Source organism: Triturus cristatus, chromosome 7 (genome assembly GCF_964204655.1).
Source record: "Triturus cristatus chromosome 7, aTriCri1.1, whole genome shotgun sequence".
NCBI lineage: Eukaryota > Metazoa > Chordata > Amphibia > Caudata > Salamandridae > Triturus > Triturus cristatus.
The window spans coordinates 1387941177-1387958456 of NC_140590.1; positions in this window are offsets into that span (position 1 = coordinate 1387941177).

Here is a 17280-nt window from a genome sequence, read left to right on the forward strand (position 1 = left end):
AAACGGGATCAGGGAGGAGGCCACGCCCCCTCCTTTCATCACTCTGCAAACGCACCCCCTGGAGTGTTTGCAGAGGGGGAACGAATTCCCCTTCAATACTGGGGGTCCCTGGGGGCCAACTAGCCCACCAGGAACCTCCAGTATGCACCAGGAGGCTGCGTTGCAGAGAGGTGTTCTGAGGCCACGTCCCTTTTTACACCTCTCTGCAACGCAGCTCTGTGGCACTTAATGGAGGTACCTGGTGGGCTAGTTGGACCCCAGGGGACCTCAGGATTCAAGGGGACTTAATCTCTCAACTCAAAACGCACCAGGGGACGCGTTTGCACAGTGGTAAAGGTATGGGGCGGGGCCTGAGGTGATATGTGTGCAAACACGCCCTGTGGTGTGTTTTAAGTTGGGGAATTAATTCCTCTTCAATCCTGAGGGTCCCTGGGGACCAACTAGCCCACCAGGAACCTCCAGTAAGCGCCATGGAGCTGCTTTGCAGAGTGTTGTAAAAAGGGGCATGGCCTCTGAACACCTCTCTGCAATGCAGATCCTGGCGCATACTGAAGGTACCTGGTGGGCTAGTTGGCCCCCAGGGGACCTCAGGATTGAAGAGGAATTAATTCCCCAACTTAAAACACGCCACAGGGCGTGTTTGCACACGTCACCTCAGGCCCCGCCCCCTTCCTTCACCATTGTACAAATATTCCTCTAAAATCAGCCGAACTACGAATTCCGATTTACTCACCTGTTATCAGGAGAGAACCCAGGGCTGCATCTTTTAGCCCAGCACCGACTCTGAAAAGTAATTCTAAGCATACTTACCAGTAACTTGTATTTCCTTCCATTGGAATCCATTGTGTGGTTTTCACCAGAAAAGTTTCTAAGTGTCCATTTTTGAAACGTACAAATATTCCTCTAAAATCAGCCGAACTACGAATTCCAATTTACTCGCCTGTTATTAGGAGAGAACCCAGGGCTGCATCTTTTAGCCCAGCACTGACTCTGAAAAGTAATTCTAAGCGTTATTACCAGTAACTTGTATTTCCTTCCATAGGAATCCATTCTGTGGTTTTCACCAGAAAAGTTTCTGTCTATTTTCACAAACAAAAAATATTCCTAAAAAATCGTCTGTATGACTTAAACACATTCTTTCAACTGTTTACAGGAGGTTGGCCAGTGCTGGATCCAGGATCCACCACTGAGTAGGAAAAAGTAACGATAACACTACTTACCTGCTAAGTGAATTTTCTGCCATAGGATAACATTGGTGATTCTATGTGAAAAAATGTCTAAGTGTCAACTTTTAAAATACAATAATATTTCTTAAAAATAACTACTGTAACGAAAACGCTTTTACTCAACTGTTTACAGGAGATATACAAGGACTGAATCTAGGATCCAGTCCTGTGGTTAGAAAAGTAATCCATAAAGTAACTAATTGCATTTGACTAGAAATTCACATTGAGCTCAATGTTGCATTGTGTTTGAAATTGTGTTGCCCATTGCAACTACTGTAACTACTGTACTTAAAAGTCTATTGCCTATTTGCAAAGTATTTAAACTAAAGTAATTCATTCTGAGAAAGTATATTATGTATTGTAATGTATAATGTAATTAAAAAAATAAAATATCCAAAAATAAACAGTTTACAAAATGTAGTAAATCAGTATCAAAATAATCAGTATAACAATTAATACATTAAAAATTGTCATTTATAAAACCTTTGAAATTCACTGAAAAAACCATAGGTTTCAGGCCTGATATAGTTAGGAATTAGCATTTAAAAAACCTTTGAAATTCACTGAAAAAATCATCGGCTTCAGGCCTGATATAGTTTGGAATTAGCATTTAAAAAACCTTTGAAATTCACTGAAAAAAACATAGGTTTCAGGCCTGATATAGTTAGGAAATAGTATTTAAAAAACCTTAGAAATTCACTGAAAAAACAATAGGTTTTAGGGTGTTATAGTTAGCTGGACATTTCACTCGAACAAAACCATTGAAATTCCTCCGATATAGTTAGTTGTACTAACTACATCTCGCGCACCCGCAATCCACTGCTGATGATGTCACATATTCATGACATGGTCAGTGACGTCACTGATGACATCTCAAATGACATCACTGATGACATCACTGATACCATCATCCATGTGACAATCAGATACACCTCATCATACACTAGTATAACCTTTCATCACTCACTGTAAAATACAGAGTGCCAGATTTAAAACCATTGACACACCAATACAAGTTTCTAAACACCCACACAGTGATTCCTAGATCTATACACATATCTAATCACTCACCTATAGATTCACTCATACATGCTGTCAATGATCAATAGAACACTATCACTTATACACCTATATAGACATTACACACCAGCACACATCCTAATCACTTATGAAGTCATCCTACTCACTTATGCAAGCAATGGATCATACTTTCTTTTACTTAGCTATACACTTATAAAAACACCACTTAATCTATTCATATAGATAATAACTCATACTTAGTGTGTTATAAAAACACTATTACGAGTATACAGTTATCCATACAGTCACTCATACAATCACTGAGTCTTATGTATACTTATTTATTGATATACAACAACTGACATATAGACTGGTTTTTATTTTCCTAGTTTGTTGGACATGTACCATTGAGACATATATTGGCTCATCGCCACACCCATAAAGATATTCACTGACCCAAACAACTGTTATAACATGTAGTTTTAACTTCATATACCTACTGAATCAACTATTCACACATCTTTGGGCAATCACATCCCCCCACCGAACCACTCAGACATTCACTCTCCCATACAAATACTCAGTTAACTAATTAATAAATAATATAGAGTTTCACATAGCTAGTAACCAACTGGAGAAGCAGTTAACACAACAACTGACAAAGTGATAGAGATATTCACACAGTTTAGTCACTATCCAATATATTTAGTGAGACACTATAAATTAGTCAAGTAAACAGTCGATCACCCTGCTACTAAATCCTCCATCCAGATATTTATATTTATATATCCACTCATTCTTCAATGCAAATTGCTATATATATAATAAATATTTAAATAACAAACCAAACCACATTCACTGGATGATTGTCATCAGTGATGTCATCAGTGATGTCATTTGAGATGTCATCAGTGATGTCACTGACCATATCATGAATGATTTAATATGTGACATCATCAGCAGTGGATTGCGGGCGCGCGAGATGTAGTTAGTACAACTAACTATATTGGAGGAATTTCAATGGTTTTGTTCGAGTGAAATGTCCAGCTAATTATAACACCCCTAAAACCTATTGTTTTTTCAGTGAATTTCTAAGGTTTTTTAAATGCTAATTCCTAACTACATCATGCCTGAAACCTATGTTTTTTTCAGTGAATATATATATATATATATTGTATTTTCGATATAACTTTAACAACTATATTTGTGTTCCTGACACTTGTGGTTTTATTAGTTAAGTATAGGGAGGGGATATTTTTGTTAATTAAATTTATTTTCTGATATTTTTGTGTTTCGATATTGTGTGCATCTATTTTATGGCAGTGATCCTCAGGATTATTACATATTTTGAATCCAGACAATAGCAAACATTATCATTCTATAGAAAATAAAAAACACAAATGGGTCCCTGGTATCAGAGGTCAAAGGAATTAAATTACAAGTGAGAAGCGGGCACCGTACCTGAGTGCAGCTGCTGCACACAAAACTACAGAAATGATGCCGGCAGCCAGGACTATTATTAATAATACCGTTTTGTAGAGCGTGCAGCTACCCGAACGGAATTCCCGGTGCTAGGCCTTTACAGGTGTGTTATAATTTTGAATAGTGGTGAGAGACTGACTGGATCTCAGTGACTGTGGCATTGTGTTCCATAGTTTGGGTTCTAGGTCAGAGAACATTCAGCCTCCTAGACAAGTTCTATTAACTCAGGGAACTGAGGAGAGGTTAGCATTAGAAGAACGTAGGGAGTGATGTGGTTGGTAGGGTAAAACCAGGTGTCTCAGATACTTTGGGCCAGTGTTTGATTGTAGTTTGTGCATATAGCACAGTGTTTTAAAATTAATTTTTCTTTCCGCTGGCAACCAGGGAAGATCATGCAGCAGTTTAACTCTATAGAGGTGAATTTTGCCAGGTTTAAAAGTAGTATGCTGCAGCATTTTGGACTAGGTGCAGTTGCTTGATAGCACCCTTTAGAGAACCCAGATATAGAATGTTACCATAGTCCAGCCAAGAAAGTATCAGCGCCTGTATTACTGTTCTTTGAGCTGAGGGCGGCAGGCAGCGGAGAATGTTTTTCAGCCATCTGAGTTTTCCAAAGCAGGATGCTTCTACTTTGTTGACCTGGGTGTTCATTGAGAGCTTGATATCTATCCACATACCCAGATTCTTGACAGCTGTCGTTGCACCGGGGCATGTCCCAAGGCTCTTATGCCAAAGATAATGGTCCTCAAGTTGGGTTGGTTGCCGCTACCAAGTTCAATATGCCACTGTTCAATTTGAGATGGTAAGTATTCATCTAGGTCAGTCCTTTTTCTATGCAGGTGTTCAAATCTTCTGCACTCTGGTTTTCCTGGGCTGTCAGAGAGACGACAATCTGGGTGATGTCCGCATATGAGAGCAGAGTCAGACCACAGCAAACTACAATGTCAGCCACAGGACATACATACACATTGAACATATTGGGGCTGAGGGTCGATCCCTGTGGTACCCCACAAGATTGAGGATAAATACGTGAGCATTGCTGTTTTGTAGGAACTTGAAAACCGCGGTCTGGTAGTAAGGACCTGAATCATTGCCAGGTGATGCCACACACACCAATGTCTTCTAATCTCTGCAGTAGAAGACTGTGACTCACTGTATCAAAGGCATCACTTAGCTCCAATATAATCAGAGCAGTGGTACCGCCTCTGTCTAACTGTGCTTTCAGATTTTCTGTCATTCCTAGTAGGGCTGCCTTCGTACCATATCCCGCTCTAACGCCTGACTGAGACTGGTGGAGAAAATCATTGTACTCAATAAACATTGTGAGTTGCTTATTTATGTGTTTCTCCAAGATCTTGGTCATTACTGAGAGAAGGGAGATAGGTCTGTACTTTACCCACTTTGCGCTATCAAGATGTGACTCTATCAGTAATGGTTTAACCATTGCGTGCTTCCATGCCTTGGGAACATACCCTTCCCTTAGAGAGACATTCAAATGCTGTGTAAGAAGTTCAAACACCTGTTGGTCCAGTTTACCGAAAACCAAAGGAGGTAATAGGTCTACTGGAGAACCTTATTTTATGGTATGTAGAAGCTCTTTGAATGTCCACAAGTCCAAGGAGTCAAGAGTGCTTAGCATACAGGGGCAGTCTGGACTCATGGGGTTATCCGCAGCAGTCATCATCTGATGCTTTCCTGTAGAGTTCTAGGTTGTCATTTCTCTTGAACCATCCCAAAACCTGTCAGGGATGGTGGTGGTGGTAGGAGGGATCAAAGAATCTACTATCTTTCTGCCCTTCTCAAGCGATCAGAGGAGTCCACCAAAGTAAAGGAGGCTTTAATTTCATCCACTTTTTTTTTACAAAAAAGCAGGCCAATTCATCGCATTGGGATTGCGATTGAGAGACTAGAGGGGCAGTCTTGGTGGAGTCTGATAGACTTTTCACTATTCGAAAGAGCGTCATAAAGCTGTTTTGATCTTTAATGATTTTGTCCAAGAAAAAAAACACTCTAGAGGTAGAGCATTTTTTATGATAACTCTTCAGCACTATTTTATAGGCAGTTTTGTCACTTTCCGCATATGATTTCAACCAAATTTATTCTAGGCCTTTGTATTTTCTTCTTTCTTCGCTCAGTGCTTCACTAAATCATGGTACTGGTGGAAGTATTCTGTGATGTGTGATTTGGGTCAAAGGTAGTACGACATCAATAGATTATCGGAGCCATCCGTCAGTGATAGTGGAGTCTGCTTCCACTGAGTGACTTATGGTAGGGCCAGTAGTCTTTAGACTACAATTCAAGGCTGACATATCAATTTCACTGTTGTGGGTATGTCACGTTTTTGTTTACTGTATGTTGCTGGTGTATCACAGGAGAATGGGACTGTTAAATGGACTGACCACACCAGGGGAATTGTGGATTCAGTGTAAATGATCTTTAAATTTGAAAATGGGGTCAAGCAGATGACCTGCCCTATTATTAACGAGCTTCATTTCTAAGGCTTCGAAATTCTCTAAAATTGTTGTGGCTATGATACATTCCTTGCTATCAAAGTGAATGTTGAGGTCCATTGTTAACGTGAAATTTGAATATTTCAGTATATGTGGCGAGAGTGTCTCTAAGACATGGGTGCACCAATTACTCGCTGGTTTTGGGGGGGGGGGCATATTAAGGCTCCTGACAAATCAACATTGCTCAACAGTGATATGGAGAAATGAAAACTCACAGTCGGGAATCTCAAAGTTCATCATTTTGCATTGGTATAACCAATAAAAAATAATTGCAAATACCAAGCACCCACCCTACCCAGGTCTACACTCCATAACCGAAGGGTCATATTTATGAGACACTTAAGCCACTGGAGCGTCACTTTTTTTGACGCTCCAGTGACACAAGCTCTGCGTGGCTTTGCATGGCCTAATAAATATGGAGTAAGACAAAACAGTGCATGTTGCTGCCTTGCCTTACTCTGAGTCAAGGAGGCGTTCCATGGGCGTTGCTGTGGGTTTGCCCATGCAACACCCATGGATTTTGATGCTGCCCTGGATTTACTTAATCATGTAAACCTGGGGCAGCGCCAAAACCAGAGCAGGCATAACAAGGAGAAATATTTGTATTTCTCTTTATTTCCTCTTTCCATGTGCGCTGTATTATATAGCACTCATAGAAAGAGGAAAATGCCTCTCAGGAGTGTGTCTGTGCAGGGAGGTGCCCCTTCCTGAACAAAAACAATCCTGCCTGCAATGGCGCAAGGTTGCCTACATTTGCGCCAGGCAGCAAATTGTGCACCAGCAGAGGGGAAAGGACAAGAATGCAGCATATTTCAAAAATATGGTGCATTGTTGCCCTTTCTCATCGACGTAGGCAAGCGCAGCAAGAAGACTTGCCGCGTTGCCCTACGCCAATTCCTTATAAATTAGACCCTAAGGGCATTAACGAAAGTGATAATATTAAGCCACAATAGAACAGCAGACTTGCAATACACAAACAAGAGAATCATTCTTGATATGCAATCTCGTCAACAAAAAATTATATGTCACTCTTAGACAATCAAACATTTATACAAGCATTGGCAATGGGCTGGCCTTGGAATTAAATAGTTTTTTTTGTCATTGATAGGTTTAAGCACTCAATAAGTCATCATACATGCACTTTGTCACTCATCCTTGCACTCATGCAGGCATTCATTCATCCACTGACTCATTATTGTATTCACCCTCTGACACAACCACAATAAAACACACACAATCTCAACAACATATACAAGATAAATTAAAAGAATACAAGTAGCAAAAAACAGCATGCCATCTAAACACTTTGGGCATATGCTTGTAATAACGAGATTAAACTCAGTAGCAGGGTGTTTTAAAGTTACAACATGGCTTTACGTATTTATTGCAGATTATGAACTGTACAGTGCAGCCTTTTGTTCTGAAATCCAATAAAAGGTTTATGAAGAATATAAAAGTTACATTATGGCTGCCACATTTTGGAACAATGTTTGCTGTCTTGAAATGGTAAAACAATTATATACTCTGGACAACAGCATTCCATAATGGTCTCCTGGTTTAGAGGAAGTTGCCACGTGGAAGGTGGCGCACTGTAGATGAAATTAGAAGTAAGCAAGCAACCCCCTTAGCACTGTCTTGAGAGCTGTAGAAGTGTTCTATGAAACATCAAAATAAAAAAGAGAACTAAAGGACTGGCCAACCAGCACTCACATTGAAGCTCACTCATTTTCAGGTGGATGTATATATATGATTAGAAAATACCGCCATTCACAGGGCAAGAGAGCAAATTACTGATATGGACTGAACCATTACCCCATGCGTAAAAGTACAGTTTCATGGATCGAAGCAGAGTGTAATTGACTCTCAGATAGACCAATGACAGAACAGAACTTACCCAGAGGATCTCTATGTATCTACATGGTTATATATTTATATAAACTGGTGTTTGTCTTGATTAATAATTTTGTTTATTACAAATGCCTGGCAGGCAGCTAAGAAGAGATTTTACGGTTTGCCAGAGGCAGTAACCAACACCAAAATCTCCTCTACAAAAGGTAATCTGTGACATTTCATAAAACGAAATATGTATATATAGGCTTTAATACAGAGTAATAACAATTTACTCTTAAATGCCTATTATCATAAACATATCCTTTTCAAATCAGTATATCAGGCCAACTGCCTTTATCGTAACTTGTCATTATAAACAATCAGCTCTATATCGTTAAGCATTAGCTTGTCACCCTAACCAACACAGACTGACTGTGTTGGTCATAAGCCTTCCCACAAGGCAACCATCTGGTATACCATATTAAAATTACAAAAATGCACAAAACGCAATTGTCAAAACAATTTACAATCATCACTATCCCCATGGTTTGGTCGGTGGGTCACCAACATCAAAACCGTTGCAAACTATGACAAACTGTGAGATTCCATGAAACAAGATGCATACCTACAGGCATTTGCACAATGTAATAACAATCCATGATTATTAGTCTACTCTCTTTAACACATGCTTTTCACAATCTGTACGCAAGGAATACTTGCTTCGTTATAACTTTTCATTATAAATAGATCACACCTACGGAGTGTGACAGAACTTTTCCCAGTGAACCGATAAGGCCTCCAGTACCAATGGCTTTGTACAATGCATAACACAAGCCTTCTGAAGTGCACATAAACTAGCGACTATGAAGCATACGTTCATGAAAGTACAAATATGTTCAAAATTGAAGTTGGCAAAACAATATTGAACCACTTTTAATAGGGGATAACAAGAATCATCAGAGTGACTTTAAAGGGTTTGTCAGAGTGGGTGACCAACACACCAAAGCCCTTGCCTACTATGGTAATCTGCGAGATTACATATAACCACATACCTTTCTACGGCCTTAACATAGCATGATAACACTCCACTGTTAGAGGCCTAATGACTTTAAAATAGGCTATTCAAGATGAAGATGCTAGACCCATTGCCTTTGTAATATCTTTTCATAATAAACAGGCAGATCTATATCATCGTGCATGACATTTCCCTCCACACCAATCAAGCCTGTAGCCTTTATCATTGGCTTGTCACATAACCAAGTCAAGACTACTGTACTGAATGTAAGATTTCCGTCAGACAACCATCAGGCACACTAGAGTATATAAAAAAGTGATGGATGTAATGCTTGAATTAATTTCAGCCAGTGGTAATTACTTGGGCAGCATCCCAGTCCCTATCCATCGTTATTTTGTGCACTATGCCACGTCAGTTTGGACCCAGCCATATGCAATTCAGTCTTGGCCCTGTTCCAATAGGAACAGTTCAGCTCAAACTGCCAGACCAGGCCTTCCCTGAACCGGAACACAAGCAACCCAGGACCTTTTTCACCCTAGTAAGAGCTCATCAACCAAGTACACCTTGGTTCCAATGACACAGTGTGCACAGGGACCACATCTGGGCATACCAGTCCTACTTAGGGCAACACGCTAAAGTATATGAAAAAGTGATCGATGGACTACTTGAATTAATCTCAGCCTCTGATTATTACTCAAGCCTGCATGACAGTCCATCGTTATTTGACACATTGTGCCACCTTAGTTTGGAACCAGCCATATGGATATCTGTCTTCACCCTGCTCCAGTAGGAACAGTCCAGCCCGAATTGTGGCATCAGGTCCTCCCTGAACCGGAACACAAGCAACCCAGGACCGGTTTCACCCTAGTTTGGCTCTAGTGATACAGTGTGCATGGGACCCACGTCTGGGCATACCTGTTTCACTTAGGACAGCGCACTAAATTATGCAATAAAGGGTATGGATGGAAGGCTTGAACTGATCTCAGCCACTGGTAATTACTCAGGCCGCATCCCAGTCCATCGTTATTTTGCACACCACACCACACCACCGCAGTTTGGACCCAGCCATTTGCAAATTAGTCTTGACTCTGCTCCAATGGGAACAGTCCAGCCTGAACTGCCAGACCAGGTCCTCCCTGAATGGCATACAAGCAACCCAGGTTTTTCCCTAGTGAGGGCTCATTAGCTAGATATAGCTTGGCTCCAGTGACACGGTTTGCATGGGACCCACATTTGGGCATGCCTGTCCCACTTTGGGTGACACATTAACGTTTTTCAAAAAAGTGATGGATGGAATTCTTGAATTAATCTCAGCCACTAGTAATTACTTGGGGTCGCATCCCAGTCCATCGTTATTTTGCACACTACATGGGTTTTTGATTGAGGGATATGAAAAATTCTTCTTAAGAAGCAACCACAATCCTTGTCAGGTATGAACCACAAAAGTAATTTTAAAAAACCTGTGCTTAACATTCTGGTAGCCTGGCACAAACACACTCAGGCTTCACAGAGGCATTGTGTAAAGCGTTTATGTCACACTTAAACTGTGTATTAACCTCTTCGATGCGGCGCCGATTCCCGCTCAGCGCTGACCGTTTCTTGCGCGGGCGGGGTCATGACGGAACGGTTCCGTCATGAGCACAGCTCAACCGACGCTCATGACGGAACCGTTCCGTCATGAGCACCGAAAAGGTTAAGTGAAAACACAACACAAGAAAAGTTCCACACCAATTTAGACAAATAGAGAAAAATGTAATAAACAATGTGAGGCCAAAATGACAAACTTCCAGTCGGTAGAACCAGAGGTATGCAATTTTTAAGATTTAAGTAAAAATAGTGCCAGGAAGCAGAAAGCTTTAACTGTGGGTATCTGGTCACGCTAGACTGCAGCAAAGTCACAAGCTCAGGCCGACTGTGATAGAGTGCGGGCTGGATCAGGGACCAGGTTAGTCCAGCTGAAAAAGTTACCTTCTCAAAGTCCAGTGTGCAGAATTCAAAACTTTAGGATTTTACAGAAGCGGCTCAACTGATGCCAGACAAGGGTCCAGGGCCTGTGGAGGCACCTCTTTGGGATCAGGAACTCACTGCAGTAGAAGCATGCAGGACTCAGGCAGGTCCAGTTGCAAGTCCAAACAGGGCCAATTGATGCAGGTCAGCTGGGAAGTTGCAGGGAGACCTCTGAAGCTTGTTGTGTCCCTGTAGCTAAGTGTATAAAGTCAGCCAACTGGGCCTTGGAGACACTCTGGTAGACCTGTGTTCAAGGACATTGTCCTTTCTTCTACCAGCAGAAGGGCAAGCATCTAAAGAAGACCAGTCTCAGGCAGCAGGGCAGTCCTCTGGTAGAAGCAGGGCACTCCTCTGAGAACAAAGCAGGCGTCAAGCTGCAGGGCAGTCATCTGGGTATTAAGGTAGGCCTCAAACAGCTAGGTAGTCCACTAGGGTCGAAGGCAGTACTTCTGTAGTCTTCCATAGGTCCTGTAAGTGGGGCAGGGAACAACTCCACCCCTCCCATCCTGTTAGGGTGACCCTATCCTAGTTACAACCAGGCCCTATTGTTCACTGGCTGGGCCCAATATACATTCCTGATGGGGATAAATTAGCAGACCCAAACAGCACAAAACTCATAGACGACCTCAGAAAGTTTAGTACCTGAGACATGTTGCAAAGGGATACTTAAAGGGGTAGCAGAACAAGTGCTGCATGTCCACTAAAAGAATTTATTTTACAGGCCCTGGGTACAGGTTGTACCACTATACTAGGAATTTACAGGTAAATTAAATGTAACAATTAGGTCTAAGCCATTGTTACCATGTTTTAGGGGGAGACCACAAGTACCTTAGTGCCGAGTAGCAGTAGTAAAGTGTGTAGGGTCATAAAAGTCATCAAAAACGTGTTCATAAAACAGGATTAAGGTACTCTGTACTGGGGTGAATGTTTGACATTGTTCAGCATTCTGTCCATCAATTGTTCTTTTTGCATTTGCCTGTAAATATGAGGCACACTACTTTAGGACTCGATACGCCTGCTGTAGGAGTGACATGCACATATTAAAACGGCTTTGCCATATGGCTTTAAAGTCGAGTCAGCAGCCTGCACTGCTCTTCCAGGCTACAATGGCAGACTGGGAGACACAGTTTTTCTTTGTCACACTCAGGGTGTTCACAGCCAGTGCTGCAGTCCCTGGGGTGACCCTCTAATGTACAGGCCCAAGGGTACATTGGGTACCATATGCCAATCAAAACATACACATTTTAAACACAAGGGCACTGCCACTGAGAACTAGTTAGCAGGCCTCAGTGCACTCTCAGAGTTGAAACTCCATCATCAGCAGTCCAAACTTTGTGGGTGCCATACAAAAAGAGGCCAAATTTGTTATCCGATTATTTATAATGGGATTTTAGTGTTACAGAAAAATCTAGATTTTCCTTGTTTTACGAAGAGAAGTCTTAATTTTATTAAAGACAAGGAGACGAGTATTATGCTTTCTCAACTTGCTTTATTTTCAATAGCAGAAGTCAATAGAAAAATAAGGAACCACTAGTCCCGTGACGCCGTGAACAACGCACCTTAAAGCAAACATCTTCTGACAATGTTGTTGCGCTTCTGATCTCCATTGAAGTATTGTGTAGTATTATGATGTTTATGTATTCTGACGGCAGAGACTGAAAATTGTAAAGTAATTACATTCCTGTGGGAATTTTTTTTTTTTTTTGATGGCGAACAGTAATGGAACCTGAGAATAACATATGCTAATAGGAATACTGCATACTCAATGCCTGCCTTTTGACATAATCCTGATAATTTCTTGTATGTCTGGACTGCCATCCTTCTGTAGAGAATTGTTTTGTATAATACAAAATCATAAATAAAGTTTAAAAAAAAAAAAAAGGAACCACTAGTCCCAAGAGGCTTTGAGACAACAGCCAGTGGGGAGAGCCTTGTAGTCCAACATGACCACCCATCAGGACACAATATAGCCTATAACACGTATCTGGACTGCGAACAGTCCTCTTTTCTTTTACAAGAAGTCATGAAGTATGGAATAACGGTAATAGTAGAAAAATCTGCAAAACCGCCAACACAAGGGTAAGCATATCCTGAGTAAAGCCCAAGAGAGTGGATCAAGAACTGAGAACTTCTGGAGGAATAAGACCATGCCAGGAAAGATGTGGAGAGGAACCAACTGGAATCCTGGAGTTGGAAGGGGTTGCAGACAAATCATGTAACTGTAGATGTTGAAGCACTGGTAACTGTAGGGTGGGAATGAACATTGTTAATAAAATGTTGCTGGGAGATAATACTCACCTCTGTGTCTTTAATAAAATTAAGAATGTTGTTTATATGACTAGGAAAATCTAGATTATATGGCAAGTCACGAAGGCTCCTATTATGTTTGTTTAAAGCATATTTATTACCACATAAGAAGCAGTATGTATCGGTTTGCAATAAAAGGTACGAAGAGTATTATCATTCAACCAATTGGCCGATCTCAGAATGTGTTCCAAATGAGAACCTGCCCAAAAGGCCTTGGACGCCATGGCCCCCCCTAGAGGAGTGGGCTCAAGAAATGGAGGTATCAATCCCGGCCAAGGACATGACCCACTTAACTCAACAAGCCTGGGTAGGGGAAGAAACTGGTTTACGTTTTTTTGTTTTAACCCCTTCAGTGCCCATGACGAGCTGGACTCGTCATGGGCCGCGGTGGCGCTGTGCCCATGACGAGTCCAGCTCGTCATAGACCCCGCCCGCTAATGCAACGGCCGGCACTGGGCGGGGAAAGGGGCGGGCACTGAAGGGGTTAAAGAAACAAGGAGTTTGGTATCAGAGGATATTCTGAGATTTATAGTTTGTTGTTCCTATACTTTCAATAAATTACTCACTCATAGTTGAGGATGGTCAGGAAAGAAGAGGTAAAACACAGAAGTTAAACTGGTCTTTGTGCGTTTTCAAAAATTGAAAAGGACCCCAATAGGAGTAAAGTGGTGAGAAGAAATATCCAGAGCTCTAACATCAGAAATATGTTTTATGGAAATGAGGCATAACAACTAGGCCAGGGCGGAGTTTGTGGAATTCTGCTACGTGAAACTCTGCGAAGTGACAAAAAAACTCTGCCAAGCTACGTGGAGTTCTGCAAGCAACGGAGTGCATTACCTCGAGCCGTTATCACAGATTTTTTGAAACGGGTGTTTGTCCCGCAGTGGAAAATGAAAATGAATGGCATAACGTGCAGCGCTAGAGGGAGCTGCTTCTTTCTGCCACTCAAATAGAAGTTCTACAGGAGCAACAGCTCCCTCAACGCTAAAGGAAGGTTTATCAACGCGAGTGGTAGCAACCAACCACGACCACCTGCAACCGCCCGCGTTGAGAAATCTCGCTAGGAAGCTGTCTGGCATTGGATTTTCCTCGCTCGCGCTCGCCAGCTTACTGTTAACGAGTGAGGAAACAACTTCGCACCACGGAGCGGAATTTGTCAGAACTCCGCGTGCTCCGTGGAGTGCGAAAAACTCTGCGACTGGAGCGAAGTTCAACGCTCAGTTAGTTTAGCAGGCGACATCTTGAGGGAGAGAGTAAAATTATCTGGCCAAAAAGTAATTGCAGAACCAAATTAACATTCCATAACTGACTATATTTAGGAAGAGGGGGAGTACAAAATGTTACTAACTTTAACAGATGGCACACCATTGAACGCTCTCTTACCGGCTATTCATCAGTTCTGGAATGCTTGGCTGAAATTGTGGATCTGTACAAATTGACAGCACAGTAAATTTTTCCCTCACTAGCCAGGAAGGCCAGGAAATTTACTACATAGGTGTCTTCTGCTGAAAAGGGATCAACCGATTTTCCCAAACACCTGCTTATCCATGTAGCCCAGGCTGACTTATAGACCTTTGTCGTTCCTGGAGTCCAGGATTTGCTGATATACTCTGTAGCTTCTGTTGAAATGCCTGGATTAGATTGAATCATCCCACTACCTTCCAAGCGGACAGTAAGAGTGTGGTGCTGGGAGAGTGTCTGGAGCCATTGGGGTCTGATAGAAGATCCAGAAAGACTGGGAGAAGCATGAGATAACATATTGACAGCTCTAGAAGGGTCGAGAACAAAACCTGAGATTGCCAAAAGGGGGCCACCAACATTGGGATACTTGCCTGACATCGTACCTGAGCCTGAACTCTGCTGATCATGACGAATGAAGGAAAAGCTTAATTGGTGTTCTGGGACCAATCCTGGAGAACGTTATCCATTGCCACTGCTAACATATCTGGTCTCCAGCTGAAAAACTGAGGGAGATTTGAGTTGAGTCTTGAAGCAAACTGGTCGGTGTGACAGGGATCCCATATGTGGTAAAAAGACTAGAATATGGAGGGATGTAATCGCCAATTGCTGAAATCGTGAAGGAAATGTGAATTCTAGTCTGCAACGGTGTTGAGAGTACCTTGGAGATATTCCGCTTGAACAGAGATATTGTGTTGGAAACAAAACTCCCAAAGTCCTTTTGCTAACTCTGCCAAGGGTTTGAACCGAGTGCCGCCAAGATGATTTATATACCGCACAACGGTAAGATTGTCTATGCAAAGAAAGATGGAACACCTCTTACAACCCCTTACAATAACTCTTATTCAGTCTTACTCACTTGCATTTGCTCTTAATTTCACTCATACTTATTGACTCTAAGGCCCAGGCTTACTAACTCTTTGCACCATGTTTGTGTCATGTGGATGTTGACTCGGCGATGCGGCGAGCGCAAGGCAAGTAGTTTTATTTGTTTATTTATATATTTTCACTACCCCGTCTTATGTCGACTTCCACCCCCAAACCCCTGCCCCGTCACACCGCGCTTACCTGCACGGGCTGCCACTGCCTCTGAAACCAGGGGTCGCAAAGCTAGTGTAAGGGGTCATGGCTCCTGAGCAGCTCACATAAGTGCGAAGGGCGTACAAAAGGTTCTGGATCCTGTTTGGTGTAATGCAAATATCACTAGAACAGCCACCGGCATTGCAGTTACGACCCCTCGTGACCCCTAAATAACGTTCATGATGCACATGAATTTTCCCAAAGGCCCTACAAAATCTGAAGAGTTCTTTCTGACCTACTCAGACTGAGGAGTTGCTCCCTGTTCCATAATCCTCAGAGACAACTAAATCCAAAAGGAATAGCTGTCAAAATAGTTGGAGCAGCCCAGGGGGAACATAAAAAGAAGTTTGAGCAAATAAATGCAACTGTGAAGAAAAACAAGCAGAAATCACTGGACCCTCCCCAAGCAAATGATGCACAGTTGAAATCATAGACATAGTGTCCTCTAGGGGGAATGGAGTTCAGAACACTTCTGCCTTATTGACTGGACTTTGTGCGCTTTCACTGGGGTAAATGTGCCCCTAAATAGGCACTGATTGCAGCCTTTTCTCTGGCAGATTGTTGTACCTCTCTGCTGTTGTGAAACACCTGAGATTCACACCTCAATGACATGGAATAATTCAAGCATGTGAATATTTAAACCTGGAGAAACACTGGTATGATGAATGGTAACGGAGAAAGGGTGTAAGCGAGAGGGGAAGCTGAGTACACAGGGAAGGAAACAATGGAAGGAAGAGAAAGGGAGGGAATGCAAGGGCGAAACAAAAGTGGCAGGAGAAGCAACTTACCTACAAAACCTTGGGGCAACCAAAACAAGCATTGTCATAGCCAATAGGTCTCGCCTTTGGGACCTTATAAGTGTTTAGCCATGGAACAGTTGCATAACTAAATACTTATAAGGTCCCAAAAGTGAGACCTATTGGCTATGCAAAGTAAAAGTGATCGGGTTCACGATCAAACATCAAAGCGGCCGTGTGGCCGCTAAAGTGAAAGTAATTGCGGTAAAGCGCAGCATGCGTGCCCGCGCACATGCACTGTAGCTCCAGGCTGGCCTGGTAGCATTTTTTGGAGCCCTGTCAATAAGTCTAGCCAGGCCAGCGCATGCGCTGGGTCAGGCGAGACCTAAAAAGGAGAAGGAGACGTGTATGCCTGTGATGCTGACATTCCCACTGCCCCTAGGATTAGGGGTTAACTGAAGAACTACATAGTGAAGGTAAAACTACATATCACACTATTACTGAAGGTGTAATGCAGTAGTACAGTTACTGAATTTTCACCCTGCCCTTGCTGTTATACAAATATGTTTGTTGTAACGACACTAAAATAAATTAGAGAATAAAAATCA